The sequence below is a fragment of the Medicago sativa genome, chromosome 1 (genome assembly GCF_051527215.1).
Source record: "Medicago sativa cultivar Bolivia chromosome 1, Bolivia_mono, whole genome shotgun sequence".
Lineage (NCBI taxonomy): Eukaryota > Viridiplantae > Streptophyta > Magnoliopsida > Fabales > Fabaceae > Medicago > Medicago sativa.
In genome coordinates, this window is record NC_140749.1 from 45,800,199 (window position 1) to 45,818,117 (window position 17,919).

The following is a 17,919-nucleotide window of genomic DNA, read 5'->3' on the forward strand; positions in this document are numbered from 1 at the left end:
GGTCCATAATCATCGTACAATGAGTATTACATAAATAGAATGAACTATAGTATGCATTTGGAAAGAATCCAAGCCAAAAACGTAGGATAAAATTTTGGTCACCAAAGGTTTCTCCTTTGGAGACGAACTTAAGTTAAACTTTATTATGGGGAAGTAACTTGTTAATTAGGTCCATAATCATCATACTATGAGTATTACATAAATAGAATGAACTATAGTATGCATTTGGAAAGAATCCAAGCCAAAAACGTAAGATAAAATTTTGGTCACCTAAGGTTCCTCCTTTGGAGACGAACTTAAGTTAAACTTTATTATGGGGAAGTAACTTGTTAATTAGGTCCATAATCATCGTACAATGAGTATTACATAAATAGAATGAACTATAGTATGCATTTGGAAAGAATCCAAGCCAAAAACGTAGGCTAAAATTTTGGTCACCTAAGGTTCCTAATTTGGAGACGAACTTAAGTTAAACTTTATTATGGGGAAGTAACTTGTTAATTAGGTCCATAATCATCATACAATGAGTATTACATAAATAGAATGAACTATAGTATGCATTTGGAAAGAATCCAAGCCAAAAAGGTAGGATAAAATTTTGGTCACCAAAGGTTTCTCATTTGGAGACGAACTTAAGTTAAACTTTATTATGGGGAAGTAACTTGTTAATTAGGTCCATAATCATCGTACAATGAGTATTACATAAATAGAATGAACTATAGTATGCATTTGGAAAGAATCCAAGCCAAAAACGTAGGATAAAATTTTGGTCACCTAAGGTTCCTAATTTGGAGACGAACTTAAGTTAAACTTTATTATGGGGAAGTAACTTGTTAATTAGGTCCATAATCATCATACAATGAGTATTACATTAATAGAATGATCTATAGTATGCATTTGGAAAGAATCCAAGCCAAAAAGGTAGGATAAAGTTTTGGTCACCAAAGGTTTCTCCTTTGGAGACGAACTTAAGTTAAACTTTATTATGGGGAAGTAACTTGTTAATTAGGTCCATAATCATCATACAATGAGTATTACATAAATAGAACGAACTATAGTATGCATTTGGAAAGAATCCAAGCCAAAAACGTAGGATAAAATTTTGGTCACCAAAGGTTTCTCCTTTGGAGACGAACTTAAGTTAAACTTTATTATGGGGAAGTAACTTGTTAATTAGGTCCATAATCATCATACTATGAGTATTACATAAATAGAATGAACTATAGTATGCATTTGGAAAGAATCCAAGCCAAGAAGGTAGGATAAAATTTTGGTCACCAAAGGTTCCTCCTTAGGAGACGAACTTAATTTAAACTTTATTTTAGGGAAGAAACTTGTTAATTAGGTACGTAATCATCGTACAAATGAGTATTACATAAATAGAATGAACTATAGTATGCATTTGGAAAGAATCCAAGCCAAAAAGGTAGGATAAAATTTTGGTCACCAAAGGTTCCTCCTTTGGAGACGAACTTAAGTTAAACTTTATTATAGGGAAGTAACTTGTTAATTAGGTCCATAATCATCGTACAATGAGTATTACATAAATAGAATGAACTATATTATGCATTTGGAAAGAATCCAAGCCAAAAAGGTAGGATAAAATTTTGGTCACCAAAGGTTCCTCCTTTGGAGACGAACTTAAGTTAAACTTTATTATAGGGAAGTAACTTGTTAATTAGGTCCATAATCATCATACAATGAGTATTACATAAATAGAATGAACTATAGTATGCATTTGGAAAGAATCCAAGCCAAAAACATAGGATAAAATTTTGGTCACCAAAGGTTCCTCCTTTGGAGACGAACTTAAGTTAAACTTTATTATGGGGAAGTAACTTGTTAATTAGGTCCATAATCATCATACAATGAGTATTACATAAATAGAATGAACTATAGTATGCATTTGGAAAGAATCCAAGCCAAAAAGGTAGGATAAAATTTTGGTCACCAAAGGTTTATCCTTTGGAGACGAACTTAAGTTAAACTTTATTATGGGGAAGTAACTTGTTAATTAGGTCCATAATCATCATACAATGAGTATTATATAAATAGAATGAACTATAGTATGCATTTGGAAAGAATCCAAGCCAAAAACGTAGGATAAAATTTTGGTCACCAAAGGTTTCTCCTTTGGAGACGAACTTAAGTTAAACTTTATTATGGGGAAGTAACTTGTTAATTAGGTCCATAATCATCATACTATGAGTATTACATAAATAGAATGAACTATAGTATGCATTTGGAAAGAATCCAAGCCAAAAACGTAGGATAAAATTTTGGTCACCTAAGGTTCCTCCTTTGGAGACGAACTTAAGTTAAACTTTATTATGGGGAAGTAACTTGTTAATTAGGTCCATAATCATCGTACAATGAGTATTACATAAATAGAATGAACTATAGTATGCATTTGGAAAGAATCCAAGCCAAAAACGTAGGATAAAATTTTGGTCACCTAAGGTTCCTAATTTGGAGACGAACTTAAGTTAAACTTTATTATGGGGAAGTAACTTGTTAATTAGGTCCATAATCATCATACAATGAGTATTACATAAATAGAATGAACTATAGTATGCATTTGGAAAGAATCCAAGCCAAAAAGGTAGGATAAAATTTTGGTCACCAAAGGTTTCTCATTTGGAGACGAACTTAAGTTAAACTTTATTATGGGGAAGTAACTTGTTAATTAGGTCCATAATCATCGTACAATGAGTATTACATAAATAGAATGAACTATAGTATGCATTTGGAAAGAATCCAAGCCAAAAACGTAGGATAAAATTTTGGTCACCTAAGGTTCCTAATTTGGAGACGAACTTAAGTTAAACTTTATTATGGGGAAGTAACTTGTTAATTAGGTCCATAATCATCATACAATGAGTATTACATTAATAGAATGAACTATAGTATGCATTTGGAAAGAATCCAAGCCAAGAAGGTAGGATAAAGTTTTGGTCACCAAAGGTTTCTCCTTTGGAGACGAACTTAAGTTAAACTTTATTATGGGGAAGTAACTTGTTAATTAGGTCCATAATCATCATACAATGAGTATTACATAAATAGAACGAACTATAGTATGCATTTGGAAAGAATCCAAGCCAAAAACGTAGGATAAAATTTTGGTCACCAAAGGTTTCTCCTTTGGAGACGAACTTAAGTTAAACTTTATTATGGGGAAGTAACTTGTTAATTAATGGGGAAGTAACTTGTTAATTAGGTCCATAATCATCATACTATGAGTATTACATAAATAGAATGAACTATAGTATGCATTTGGAAAGAATCCAAGCCAAGAAGGTAGGATAAAATTTTGGTCACCAAAGGTTCCTCCTTAGGAGACGAACTTAATTTAAACTTTATTTTAGGGAAGAAACTTGTTAATTAGGTACGTAATCATCGTACAAATGAGTATTACATAAATAGAATGAACTATAGTATGCATTTGGAAAGAATCGAAGCCAAAAAGGTAGGATAAAATTTTGGTCACCAAAGGTTCCTCCTTTGGAGACGAACTTAAGTTAAACTTTATTATAGGGAAGTAACTTGTTAATTAGGTCCATAATCATCATACAATGAGTATTACATAAATAGAATGAACTATAGTATGCATTTGGAAAGAATCCAAGCCAAAAACATAGGATAAAATTTTGGTCACCAAAGGTTCCTCCTTTGGAGACGAACTTAAGTTAAACTTTATTATAGGGAAGTAACTTGTTAATTAGGTCCATAATCATCGTACAATGAGTATTACATAAATAGAACGAACTATAGTATGCATTTGGAAAGAATCCAAGCCAAAAACGTAGGATAAAATTTTGGTCACCAAAGGTTTCTCCTTTGGAGACGAACTTAAGTTAAACTTTATTATGGGGAAGTAACTTGTTAATTAGGTCCATAATCATCATACTATGAGTATTACATAAATAGAATGAACTATAGTATGCATTTGGAAAGAATCCAAGCCAAAAACGTAGGATAAAATTTTGGTCACCAAAGGTTTCTCCTTTGGAGACGAACTTAAGTTAAACTTTATTATGGGGAAGTAACTTGTTAATTAGGTCCATAATCATCATACTATGAGTATTACATAAATAGAATGAACTATAGTATGCATTTGGAAAGAATCCAAGCCAAAAACGTAAGATAAAATTTTGGTCACCTAAGGTTCCTCCTTTGGAGACGAACTTAAGTTAAACTTTATTATGGGGAAGTAACTTGTTAATTAGGTCCATAATCATCGTACAATGAGTATTACATAAATAGAATGAACTATAGTATGCATTTGGAAAGAATCCAAGCCAAAAACGTAGGATAAAATTTTGGTCACCTAAGGTTCCTAATTTGGAGACGAACTTAAGTTAAACTTTATTATGGGGAAGTAACTTGTTAATTAGGTCCATAATCATCATACAATGAGTATTACATAAATAGAATGAACTATAGTATGCATTTGGAAAGAATCCAAGCCAAAAAGGTAGGATAAAATTTTGGTCACCAAAGGTTTCTCATTTGGAGACGAACTTAAGTTAAACTTTATTATGGGGAAGTAACTTGTTAATTAGGTCCATAATCATCGTACAATGAGTATTACATAAATAGAATGAACTATAGTATGCATTTGGAAAGAATCCAAGCCAAAAACGTAGGATAAAATTTTGGTCACCAAAGGTTTCTCCTTTGGAGACGAACTTAAGTTAAACTTTATTATGGGGAAGTAACTTGTTAATTAGGTCCATAATCATCATACTATGAGTATTACATAAATAGAATGAACTATAGTATGCATTTGGAAAGAATCCAAGCCAAAAACGTAAGATAAAATTTTGGTCACCTAAGGTTCCTCCTTTGGAGACGAACTTAAGTTAAACTTTATTATGGGGAAGTAACTTGTTAATTAGGTCCATAATCATCGTACAATGAGTATTACATAAATAGAATGAACTATAGTATGCATTTGGAAAGAATCCATGCCAAAAACATAGGCTAAAATTTTGGTCACCTAAGGTTCCTAATTTGGAGACGAACTTAAGTTAAACTTTATTATGGGGAAGTAACTTGTTAATTAGGTCCATAATCATCATACAATGAGTATTACATAAATAGAATGAACTATAGTATGCATTTGGAAAGAATCCAAGCCAAAAAGGTAGGATAAAATTTTGGTCACCAAAGGTTTCTCATTTGGAGACGAACTTAAGTTAAACTTTATTATGGGGAAGTAACTTGTTAATTAGGTCCATAATCATCGTACAATGAGTATTACATAAATAGAATGAACTATAGTATGCATTTGGAAAGAATCCAAGCCAAAAACGTAGGATAAAATTTTGGTCACCTAAGGTTCCTAATTTGGAGACGAACTTAAGTTAAACTTTATTATGGGGAAGTAACTTGTTAATTAGGTCCATAATCATCATACAATGAGTATTACATTAATAGAATGATCTATAGTATGCATTTGGAAAGAATCCAAGCCAAAAAGGTAGGATAAAGTTTTGGTCACCAAAGGTTTCTCCTTTGGAGACGAACTTAAGTTAAACTTTATTATGGGGAAGTAACTTGTTAATTAGGTCCATAATCATCATACAATGAGTATTACATAAATAGAACGAACTATAGTATGCATTTGGAAAGAATCCAAGCCAAAAACGTAGGATAAAATTTTGGTCACCAAAGGTTTCTCCTTTGGAGACGAACTTAAGTTAAACTTCATTATGGGGAAGTAACTTGTTAATTAGGTCCATAATCATCATACTATGAGTATTACATAAATAGAATGAACTATAGTATGCATTTGGAAAGAATCCAAGCCAAGAAGGTAGGATAAAATTTTGGTCACCAAAGGTTCCTCCTTAGGAGACGAACTTAATTTAAACTTTATTTTAGGGAAGAAACTTGTTAATTAGGTACGTAATCATCGTACAAATGAGTATTACATAAATAGAATGAACTATAGTATGCATTTGGAAAGAATCCAACCCAAAAAGGTAGGATAAAATTTTGGTCACCAAAGGTTCCTCCTTTGGAGACGAACTTAAGTTAAACTTTATTATAGGGAAGTAACTTGTTAATTAGGTCCATAATCATCGTACAATGAGTATTACATAAATAGAATGAACTATATTATGCATTTGGAAAGAATCCAAGCCAAAAAGGTAGGATAAAATTTTGGTCACCAAAGGTTCCTCCTTTGGAGACGAACTTAAGTTAAACTTTATTATAGGGAAGTAACTTGTTAATTAGGTCCATAATCATCATACAATGAGTATTACATAAATAGAATGAACTATAGTATGCATTTGGAAAGAATCCAAGCCAAAAACATAGGATAAAATTTTGGTCACCAAAGGTTCCTCCTTTGGAGACGAACTTAAGTTAAACTTTATTATGGGGAAGTAACTTGTTAATTAGGTCCATAATCATCATACAATGAGTATTACATAAATAGAATGAACTATAGTATGCATTTGGAAAGAATCCAAGCCAAAAAGGTAGGATAAAATTTTGGTCACCAAAGGTTTATCCTTTGGAGACGAACTTAAGTTAAACTTTATTATGGGGAAGTAACTTGTTAATTAGGTCCATAATCATCATACAATGAGTATTATATAAATAGAATGAACTATAGTATGCATTTGGAAAGAATCCAAGCCAAAAACGTAGGATAAAATTTTGGTCACCAAAGGTTTCTCCTTTGGAGACGAACTTAAGTTAAACTTTATTATGGGGAAGTAACTTGTTAATTAGGTCCATAATCATCATACTATGAGTATTACATAAATAGAATGAACTATAGTATGCATTTGGAAAGAATCCAAGCCAAAAACGTAGGATAAAATTTTGGTCACCTAAGGTTCCTCCTTTGAAGACGAACTTAAGTTAAACTTTATTATGGGGAAGTAACTTGTTAATTAGGTCCATAATCATCGTACAATGAGTATTACATAAATAGAATGAACTATAGTATGCATTTGGAAAGAATCCAAGCCAAAAACGTAGGATAAAATTTTGGTCACCTAAGGTTCCTAATTTGGAGACGAACTTAAGTTAAACTTTATTATGGGGAAGTAACTTGTTAATTAGGTCCATAATCATCATACAATGAGTATTACATAAATAGAATGAACTATAGTATGCATTTGGAAAGAATCCAAGCCAAAAAGGTAGGATAAAATTTTGGTCACCAAAGGTTTCTCATTTGGAGACGAACTTAAGTTAAACTTTATTATGGGGAAGTAACTTGTTAATTAGGTCCATAATCATCGTACAATGAGTATTACATAAATAGAATGAACTATAGTATGCATTTGGAAAGAATCCAAGCCAAAAACGTAGGATAAAATTTTGGTCACCTAAGGTTCCTAATTTGGAGACGAACTTAAGTTAAACTTTATTATGGGGAAGTAACTTGTTAATTAGGTCCATAATCATCATACAATGAGTATTACATTAATAGAATGAACTATAGTATGCATTTGGAAAGAATCCAAGCCAAGAAGGTAGGATAAAGTTTTGGTCACCAAAGGTTTCTCCTTTGGAGACGAACTTAAGTTAAACTTTATTATGGGGAAGTAACTTGTTAATTAGGTCCATAATCATCATACAATGAGTATTACATAAATAGAACGAACTATAGTATGCATTTGGAAAGAATCCAAGCCAAAAACGTAGGATAAAATTTTGGTCACCAAAGGTTTCTCCTTTGGAGACGAACTTAAGTTAAACTTTATTATGGGGAAGTAACTTGTTAATTAATGGGGAAGTAACTTGTTAATTAGGTCCATAATCATCATACTATGAGTATTACATAAATAGAATGAACTATAGTATGCATTTGGAAAGAATCCAAGCCAAGAAGGTAGGATAAAATTTTGGTCACCAAAGGTTCCTCCTTAGGAGACGAACTTAATTTAAACTTTATTTTAGGGAAGAAACTTGTTAATTAGGTACGTAATCATCGTACAAATGAGTATTACATAAATAGAATGAACTATAGTATGCATTTGGAAAGAATCGAAGCCAAAAAGGTAGGATAAAATTTTGGTCACCAAAGGTTCCTCCTTTGGAGACGAACTTAAGTTAAACTTTATTATAGGGAAGTAACTTGTTAATTAGGTCCATAATCATCATACAATGAGTATTACATAAATAGAATGAACTATAGTATGCATTTGGAAAGAATCCAAGCCAAAAACATAGGATAAAATTTTGGTCACCAAAGGTTCCTCCTTTGGAGACGAACTTAAGTTAAACTTTATTATAGGGAAGTAACTTGTTAATTAGGTCCATAATCATCGTACAATGAGTATTACATAAATAGAACGAACTATAGTATGCATTTGGAAAGAATCCAAGCCAAAAACGTAGGATAAAATTTTGGTCACCAAAGGTTTCTCCTTTGGAGACGAACTTAAGTTAAACTTTATTATGGGGAAGTAACTTGTTAATTAGGTCCATAATCATCATACTATGAGTATTACATAAATAGAATGAACTATAGTATGCATTTGGAAAGAATCCAAGCCAAAAACGTAGGATAAAATTTTGGTCACCAAAGGTTTCTCCTTTGGAGACGAACTTAAGTTAAACTTTATTATGGGGAAGTAACTTGTTAATTAGGTCCATAATCATCATACTATGAGTATTACATAAATAGAATGAACTATAGTATGCATTTGGAAAGAATCCAAGCCAAAAACGTAAGATAAAATTTTGGTCACCTAAGGTTCCTCCTTTGGAGACGAACTTAAGTTAAACTTTATTATGGGGAAGTAACTTGTTAATTAGGTCCATAATCATCGTACAATGAGTATTACATAAATAGAATGAACTATAGTATGCATTTGGAAAGAATCCAAGCCAAAAACGTAGGATAAAATTTTGGTCACCTAAGGTTCCTCCTTTGGAGACGAACTTAAGTTAAACTTTATTATGGGGAAGTAACTTGTTAATTAGGTCCATAATCATCGTACAATGAGTATTACATAAATAGAATGAACTATAGTATGCATTTGGAAAGAATCCAAGCCAAAAACGTAGGCTAAAATTTTGGTCACCTAAGGTTCCTAATTTGGAGACGAACTTAAGTTAAACTTTATTATGGGGAAGTAACTTGTTAATTAGGTCCATAATCATCATACAATGAGTATTACATAAATAGAATGAACTATAGTATGCATTTGGAAAGAATCCAAGCCAAAAAGGTAGGATAAAATTTTGGTCACCAAAGGTTTCTCATTTGGAGACGAACTTAAGTTAAACTTTATTATGGGGAAGTAACTTGTTAATTAGGTCCATAATCATCGTACAATGAGTATTACATAAATAGAATGAACTATAGTATGCATTTGGAAAGAATCCAAGCCAAAAACGTAGGATAAAATTTTGGTCACCTAAGGTTCCTAATTTGGAGACGAACTTAAGTTAAACTTTATTATGGGGAAGTAACTTGTTAATTAGGTCCATAATCATCATACAATGAGTATTACATTAATAGAATGATCTATAGTATGCATTTGGAAAGAATCCAAGCCAAAAAGGTAGGATAAAGTTTTGGTCACCAAAGGTTTCTCCTTTGGAGACGAACTTAAGTTAAACTTTATTATGGGGAAGTAACTTGTTAATTAGGTCCATAATCATCATACAATGAGTATTACATAAATAGAACGAACTATAGTATGCATTTGGAAAGAATCCAAGCCAAAAACGTAGGATAAAATTTTGGTCACCAAAGGTTTCTCCTTTGGAGACGAACTTAAGTTAAACTTTATTATGGGGAAGTAACTTGTTAATTAGGTCCATAATCATCATACTATGAGTATTACATAAATAGAATGAACTATAGTATGCATTTGGAAAGAATCCAAGCCAAGAAGGTAGGATAAAATTTTGGTCACCAAAGGTTCCTCCTTAGGAGACGAACTTAATTTAAACTTTATTTTAGGGAAGAAACTTGTTAATTAGGTACGTAATCATCGTACAAATGAGTATTACATAAATAGAATGAACTATAGTATGCATTTGGAAAGAATCCAAGCCAAAAAGGTAGGATAAAATTTTGGTCACCAAAGGTTCCTCCTTTGGAGACGAACTTAAGTTAAACTTTATTATAGGGAAGTAACTTGTTAATTAGGTCCATAATCATCGTACAATGAGTATTACATAAATAGAATGAACTATATTATGCATTTGGAAAGAATCCAAGCCAAAAAGGTAGGATAAAATTTTGGTCACCAAAGGTTCCTCCTTTGGAGACGAACTTAAGTTAAACTTTATTATAGGGAAGTAACTTGTTAATTAGGTCCATAATCATCATACAATGAGTATTACATAAATAGAATGAACTATAGTATGCATTTGGAAAGAATCCAAGCCAAAAACATAGGATAAAATTTTGGTCACCAAAGGTTCCTCCTTTGGAGACGAACTTAAGTTAAACTTTATTATGGGGAAGTAACTTGTTAATTAGGTCCATAATCATCATACAATGAGTATTACATAAATAGAATGAACTATAGTATGCATTTGGAAAGAATCCAAGCCAAAAAGGTAGGATAAAATTTTGGTCACCAAAGGTTTATCCTTTGGAGACGAACTTAAGTTAAACTTTATTATGGGGAAGTAACTTGTTAATTAGGTCCATAATCATCATACAATGAGTATTATATAAATAGAATGAACTATAGTATGCATTTGGAAAGAATCCAAGCCGAAAACGTAGGATAAAATTTTGGTCACCAAAGGTTTCTCCTTTGGAGACGAACTTAAGTTAAACTTTATTATGGGGAAGTAACTTGTTAATTAGGTCCATAATCATCATACTATGAGTATTACATAAATAGAATGAACTATAGTATGCATTTGGAAAGAATCCAAGCCAAAAACGTAGGATAAAATTTTGGTCACCTAAGGTTCCTCCTTTGAAGACGAACTTAAGTTAAACTTTATTATGGGGAAGTAACTTGTTAATTAGGTCCATAATCATCGTACAATGAGTATTACATAAATAGAATGAACTATAGTATGCATTTGGAAAGAATCCAAGCCAAAAACGTAGGATAAAATTTTGGTCACCTAAGGTTCCTAATTTGGAGACGAACTTAAGTTAAACTTTATTATGGGGAAGTAACTTGTTAATTAGGTCCATAATCATCATACAATGAGTATTACATAAATAGAATGAACTATAGTATGCATTTGGAAAGAATCCAAGCCAAAAAGGTAGGATAAAATTTTGGTCACCAAAGGTTTCTCATTTGGAGACGAACTTAAGTTAAACTTTATTATGGGGAAGTAACTTGTTAATTAGGTCCATAATCATCGTACAATGAGTATTACATAAATAGAATGAACTATAGTATGCATTTGGAAAGAATCCAAGCCAAAAACGTAGGATAAAATTTTGGTCACCTAAGGTTCCTAATTTGGAGACGAACTTAAGTTAAACTTTATTATGGGGAAGTAACTTGTTAATTAGGTCCATAATCATCATACAATGAGTATTACATTAATAGAATGAACTATAGTATGCATTTGGAAAGAATCCAAGCCAAGAAGGTAGGATAAAGTTTTGGTCACCAAAGGTTTCTCCTTTGGAGACGAACTTAAGTTAAACTTTATTATGGGGAAGTAACTTGTTAATTAGGTCCATAATCATCATACAATGAGTATTACATAAATAGAACGAACTATAGTATGCATTTGGAAAGAATCCAAGCCAAAAACGTAGGATAAAATTTTGGTCACCAAAGGTTTCTCCTTTGGAGACGAACTTAAGTTAAACTTTATTATGGGGAAGTAACTTGTTAATTAATGGGGAAGTAACTTGTTAATTAGGTCCATAATCATCATACTATGAGTATTACATAAATAGAATGAACTATAGTATGCATTTGGAAAGAATCCAAGCCAAGAAGGTAGGATAAAATTTTGGTCACCAAAGGTTCCTCCTTAGGAGACGAACTTAATTTAAACTTTATTTTAGGGAAGAAACTTGTTAATTAGGTACGTAATCATCGTACAAATGAGTATTACATAAATAGAATGAACTATAGTATGCATTTGGAAAGAATCGAAGCCAAAAAGGTAGGATAAAATTTTGGTCACCAAAGGTTCCTCCTTTGGAGACGAACTTAAGTTAAACTTTATTATAGGGAAGTAACTTGTTAATTAGGTCCATAATCATCATACAATGAGTATTACATAAATAGAATGAACTATAGTATGCATTTGGAAAGAATCCAAGCCAAAAACATAGGATAAAATTTTGGTCACCAAAGGTTCCTCCTTTGGAGACGAACTTAAGTTAAACTTTATTATAGGGAAGTAACTTGTTAATTAGGTCCATAATCATCGTACAATGAGTATTACATAAATAGAACGAACTATAGTATGCATTTGGAAAGAATCCAAGCCAAAAACGTAGGATAAAATTTTGGTCACCAAAGGTTTCTCCTTTGGAGACGAACTTAAGTTAAACTTTATTATGGGGAAGTAACTTGTTAATTAGGTCCATAATCATCATACTATGAGTATTACATAAATAGAATGAACTATAGTATGCATTTGGAAAGAATCCAAGCCAAAAACGTAGGATAAAATTTTGGTCACCAAAGGTTTCTCCTTTGGAGACGAACTTAAGTTAAACTTTATTATGGGGAAGTAACTTGTTAATTAGGTCCATAATCATCATACTATGAGTATTACATAAATAGAATGAACTATAGTATGCATTTGGAAAGAATCCAAGCCAAAAACGTAAGATAAAATTTTGGTCACCTAAGGTTCCTCCTTTGGAGACGAACTTAAGTTAAACTTTATTATGGGGAAGTAACTTGTTAATTAGGTCCATAATCATCGTACAATGAGTATTACATAAATAGAATGAACTATAGTATGCATTTGGAAAGAATCCAAGCCAAAAACGTAGGATAAAATTTTGGTCACCTAAGGTTCCTAATTTGGAGACGAACTTAAGTTAAACTTTATTATGGGGAAGTAACTTGTTAATTAGGTCCATAATCATCATACAATGAGTATTACATAAATAGAATGAACTATAGTATGCATTTGGAAAGAATCCAAGCCAAAAAGGTAGGATAAAATTTTGGTCACCAAAGGTTTCTCATTTGGAGACGAACTTAAGTTAAACTTTATTATGGGGAAGTAACTTGTTAATTAGGTCCATAATCATCGTACAATGAGTATTACATAAATAGAATGAACTATAGTATGCATTTGGAAAGAATCCAAGCCAAAAACGTAGGATAAAATTTTGGTCACCAAAGGTTTCTCCTTTGGAGACGAACTTAAGTTAAACTTTATTATGGGGAAGTAACTTGTTAATTAGGTCCATAATCATCATACTATGAGTATTACATAAATAGAATGAACTATAGTATGCATTTGGAAAGAATCCAAGCCAAAAACGTAAGATAAAATTTTGGTCACCTAAGGTTCCTCCTTTGGAGACGAACTTAAGTTAAACTTTATTATGGGGAAGTAACTTGTTAATTAGGTCCATAATCATCGTACAATGAGTATTACATAAATAGAATGAACTATAGTATGCATTTGGAAAGAATCCAAGCCAAAAACGTAGGCTAAAATTTTGGTCACCTAAGGTTCCTAATTTGGAGACGAACTTAAGTTAAACTTTATTATGGGGAAGTAACTTGTTAATTAGGTCCATAATCATCATACAATGAGTATTACATAAATAGAATGAACTATAGTATGCATTTGGAAAGAATCCAAGCCAAAAAGGTAGGATAAAATTTTGGTCACCAAAGGTTTCTCATTTGGAGACGAACTTAAGTTAAACTTTATTATGGGGAAGTAACTTGTTAATTAGGTCCATAATCATCGTACAATGAGTATTACATAAATAGAATGAACTATAGTATGCATTTGGAAAGAATCCAAGCCAAAAACGTAGGATAAAATTTTGGTCACCTAAGGTTCCTAATTTGGAGACGAACTTAAGTTAAACTTTATTATGGGGAAGTAACTTGTTAATTAGGTCCATAATCATCATACAATGAGTATTACATTAATAGAATGATCTATAGTATGCATTTGGAAAGAATCCAAGCCAAAAAGGTAGGATAAAGTTTTGGTCACCAAAGGTTTCTCCTTTGGAGACGAACTTAAGTTAAACTTTATTATGGGGAAGTAACTTGTTAATTAGGTCCATAATCATCATACAATGAGTATTACATAAATAGAACGAACTATAGTATGCATTTGGAAAGAATCCAAGCCAAAAACGTAGGATAAAATTTTGGTCACCAAAGGTTTCTCCTTTGGAGACGAACTTAAGTTAAACTTTATTATGGGGAAGTAACTTGTTAATTAGGTCCATAATCATCATACTATGAGTATTACATAAATAGAATGAACTATAGTATGCATTTGGAAAGAATCCAAGCCAAGAAGGTAGGATAAAATTTTGGTCACCAAAGGTTCCTCCTTAGGAGACGAACTTAATTTAAACTTTATTTTAGGGAAGAAACTTGTTAATTAGGTACGTAATCATCGTACAAATGAGTATTACATAAATAGAATGAACTATAGTATGCATTTGGAAAGAATCCAAGCCAAAAAGGTAGGATAAAATTTTGGTCACCAAAGGTTCCTCCTTTGGAGACGAACTTAAGTTAAACTTTATTATAGGGAAGTAACTTGTTAATTAGGTCCATAATCATCGTACAATGAGTATTACATAAATAGAATGAACTATATTATGCATTTGGAAAGAATCCAAGCCAAAAAGGTAGGATAAAATTTTGGTCACCAAAGGTTCCTCCTTTGGAGACGAACTTAAGTTAAACTTTATTATAGGGAAGTAACTTGTTAATTAGGTCCATAATCATCATACAATGAGTATTACATAAATAGAATGAACTATAGTATGCATTTGGAAAGAATCCAAGCCAAAAACATAGGATAAAATTTTGGTCACCAAAGGTTCCTCCTTTGGAGACGAACTTAAGTTAAACTTTATTATGGGGAAGTAACTTGTTAATTAGGTCCATAATCATCATACAATGAGTATTACATAAATAGAATGAACTATAGTATGCATTTGGAAAGAATCCAAGCCAAAAAGGTAGGATAAAATTTTGGTCACCAAAGGTTTATCCTTTGGAGACGAACTTAAGTTAAACTTTATTATGGGGAAGTAACTTGTTAATTAGGTCCATAATCATCATACAATGAGTATTATATAAATAGAATGAACTATAGTATGCATTTGGAAAGAATCCAAGCCAAAAACGTAGGATAAAATTTTGGTCACCAAAGGTTTCTCCTTTGGAGACGAACTTAAGTTAAACTTTATTATGGGGAAGTAACTTGTTAATTAGGTCCATAATCATCATACTATGAGTATTACATAAATAGAATGAACTATAGTATGCATTTGGAAAGAATCCAAGCCAAAAACGTAGGATAAAATTTTGGTCACCTAAGGTTCCTCCTTTGAAGACGAACTTAAGTTAAACTTTATTATGGGGAAGTAACTTGTTAATTAGGTCCATAATCATCGTACAATGAGTATTACATAAATAGAATGAACTATAGTATGCATTTGGAAAGAATCCAAGCCAAAAACGTAGGATAAAATTTTGGTCACCTAAGGTTCCTAATTTGGAGACGAACTTAAGTTAAACTTTATTATGGGGAAGTAACTTGTTAATTAGGTCCATAATCATCATACAATGAGTATTACATAAATAGAATGAACTATAGTATGCATTTGGAAAGAATCCAAGCCAAAAAGGTAGGATAAAATTTTGGTCACCAAAGGTTTCTCATTTGGAGACGAACTTAAGTTAAACTTTATTATGGGGAAGTAACTTGTTAATTAGGTCCATAATCATCGTACAATGAGTATTACATAAATAGAATGAACTATAGTATGCATTTGGAAAGAATCCAAGCCAAAAACGTAGGATAAAATTTTGGTCACCTAAGGTTCCTAATTTGGAGACGAACTTAAGTTAAACTTTATTATGGGGAAGTAACTTGTTAATTAGGTCCATAATCATCATACAATGAGTATTACATAAATAGAATGAACTATAGTATGCATTTGGAAAGAATCCAAGCCAAAAAGGTAGGATAAAATTTTGGTCACCAAAGGTTTCTCATTTGGAGACGAACTTAAGTTAAACTTTATTATGGGGAAGTAACTTGTTAATTAGGTCCATAATCATCGTACAATGAGTATTACATAAATAGAATGAACTATAGTATGCATTTGGAAAGAATCCAAGCCAAAAACGTAGGATAAAATTTTGGTCACCTAAGGTTCCTAATTTGGAGACGAACTTAAGTTAAACTTTATTATGGGGAAGTAACTTGTTAATTAGGTCCATAATCATCATACAATGAGTATTACATTAATAGAATGAACTATAGTATGCATTTGGAAAGAATCCAAGCCAAGAAGGTAGGATAAAGTTTTGGTCACCAAAGGTTTCTCCTTTGGAGACGAACTTAAGTTAAACTTTATTATGGGGAAGTAACTTGTTAATTAGGTCCATAATCATCATACAATGAGTATTACATAAATAGAACGAACTATAGTATGCATTTGGAAAGAATCCAAGCCAAAAACGTAGGATAAAATTTTGGTCACCAAAGGTTTCTCCTTTGGAGACGAACTTAAGTTAAACTTTATTATGGGGAAGTAACTTGTTAATTAATGGGGAAGTAACTTGTTAATTAGGTCCATAATCATCATACTATGAGTATTACATAAATAGAATGAACTATAGTATGCATTTGGAAAGAATCCAAGCCAAGAAGGTAGGATAAAATTTTGGTCACCAAAGGTTCCTCCTTAGGAGACGAACTTAATTTAAACTTTATTTTAGGGAAGAAACTTGTTAATTAGGTACGTAATCATCGTACAAATGAGTATTACATAAATAGAATGAACTATAGTATGCATTTGGAAAGAATCGAAGCCAAAAAGGTAGGATAAAATTTTGGTCACCAAAGGTTCCTCCTTTGGAGACGAACTTAAGTTAAACTTTATTATAGGGAAGTAACTTGTTAATTAGGTCCATAATCATCATACAATGAGTATTACATAAATAGAATGAACTATAGTATGCATTTGGAAAGAATCCAAGCCAAAAACATAGGATAAAATTTTGGTCACCAAAGGTTCCTCCTTTGGAGACGAACTTAAGTTAAACTTTATTACGGGGAAGTAACTTGTTAATTAGGTCCATAATCATCATACAATGAGTATTACATAAATAGAATGAACTATAGTATGCATTTGGAAAGAATCCAAGCCAAAAAGGTAGGATAAAATTTTGGTCACCAAAGGTTTCTCCTTTGGAGACGAACTTAAGTTAAACTTTATTATGGGGAAGTAACTTGTTAATTAGGTCCATAATCATCATACAATGAGTATTATATAAATAGAATGAACTATAGTATGCATTTGGAAAGAATCCAAGCCAAAAACGTAGGATAAAATTTTGGTCACCAAAGGTTTCTCCTTTGGAGACGAACTTAAGTTAAACTTTATTATGGGGAAGTAACTTGTTAATTAGGTCCATAATCATCATACTATGAGTATTACATAAATAGAATGAACTATAGTATGCATTTGGAAAGAATCCAAGCCAAAAACGTAAGATAAAATTTTGGTCACCTAAGGTTCCTCCATTGGAGACGAACTTAAGTTAAACTTTATTATGGGGAAGTAACTTGTTAATTAGGTCCATAATCATCGTACAATGAGTATTACATAAATAGAATGAACTATAGTATGCATTTGGAAAGAATCCAAGCCAAAAACGTAGGATAAAATTTTGGTCACCTAAGGTTCCTAATTTGGAGACGAACTTAAGTTAAACTTTATTAAGGGGAAGTAACTTGTTAATTAGGTCCATAATC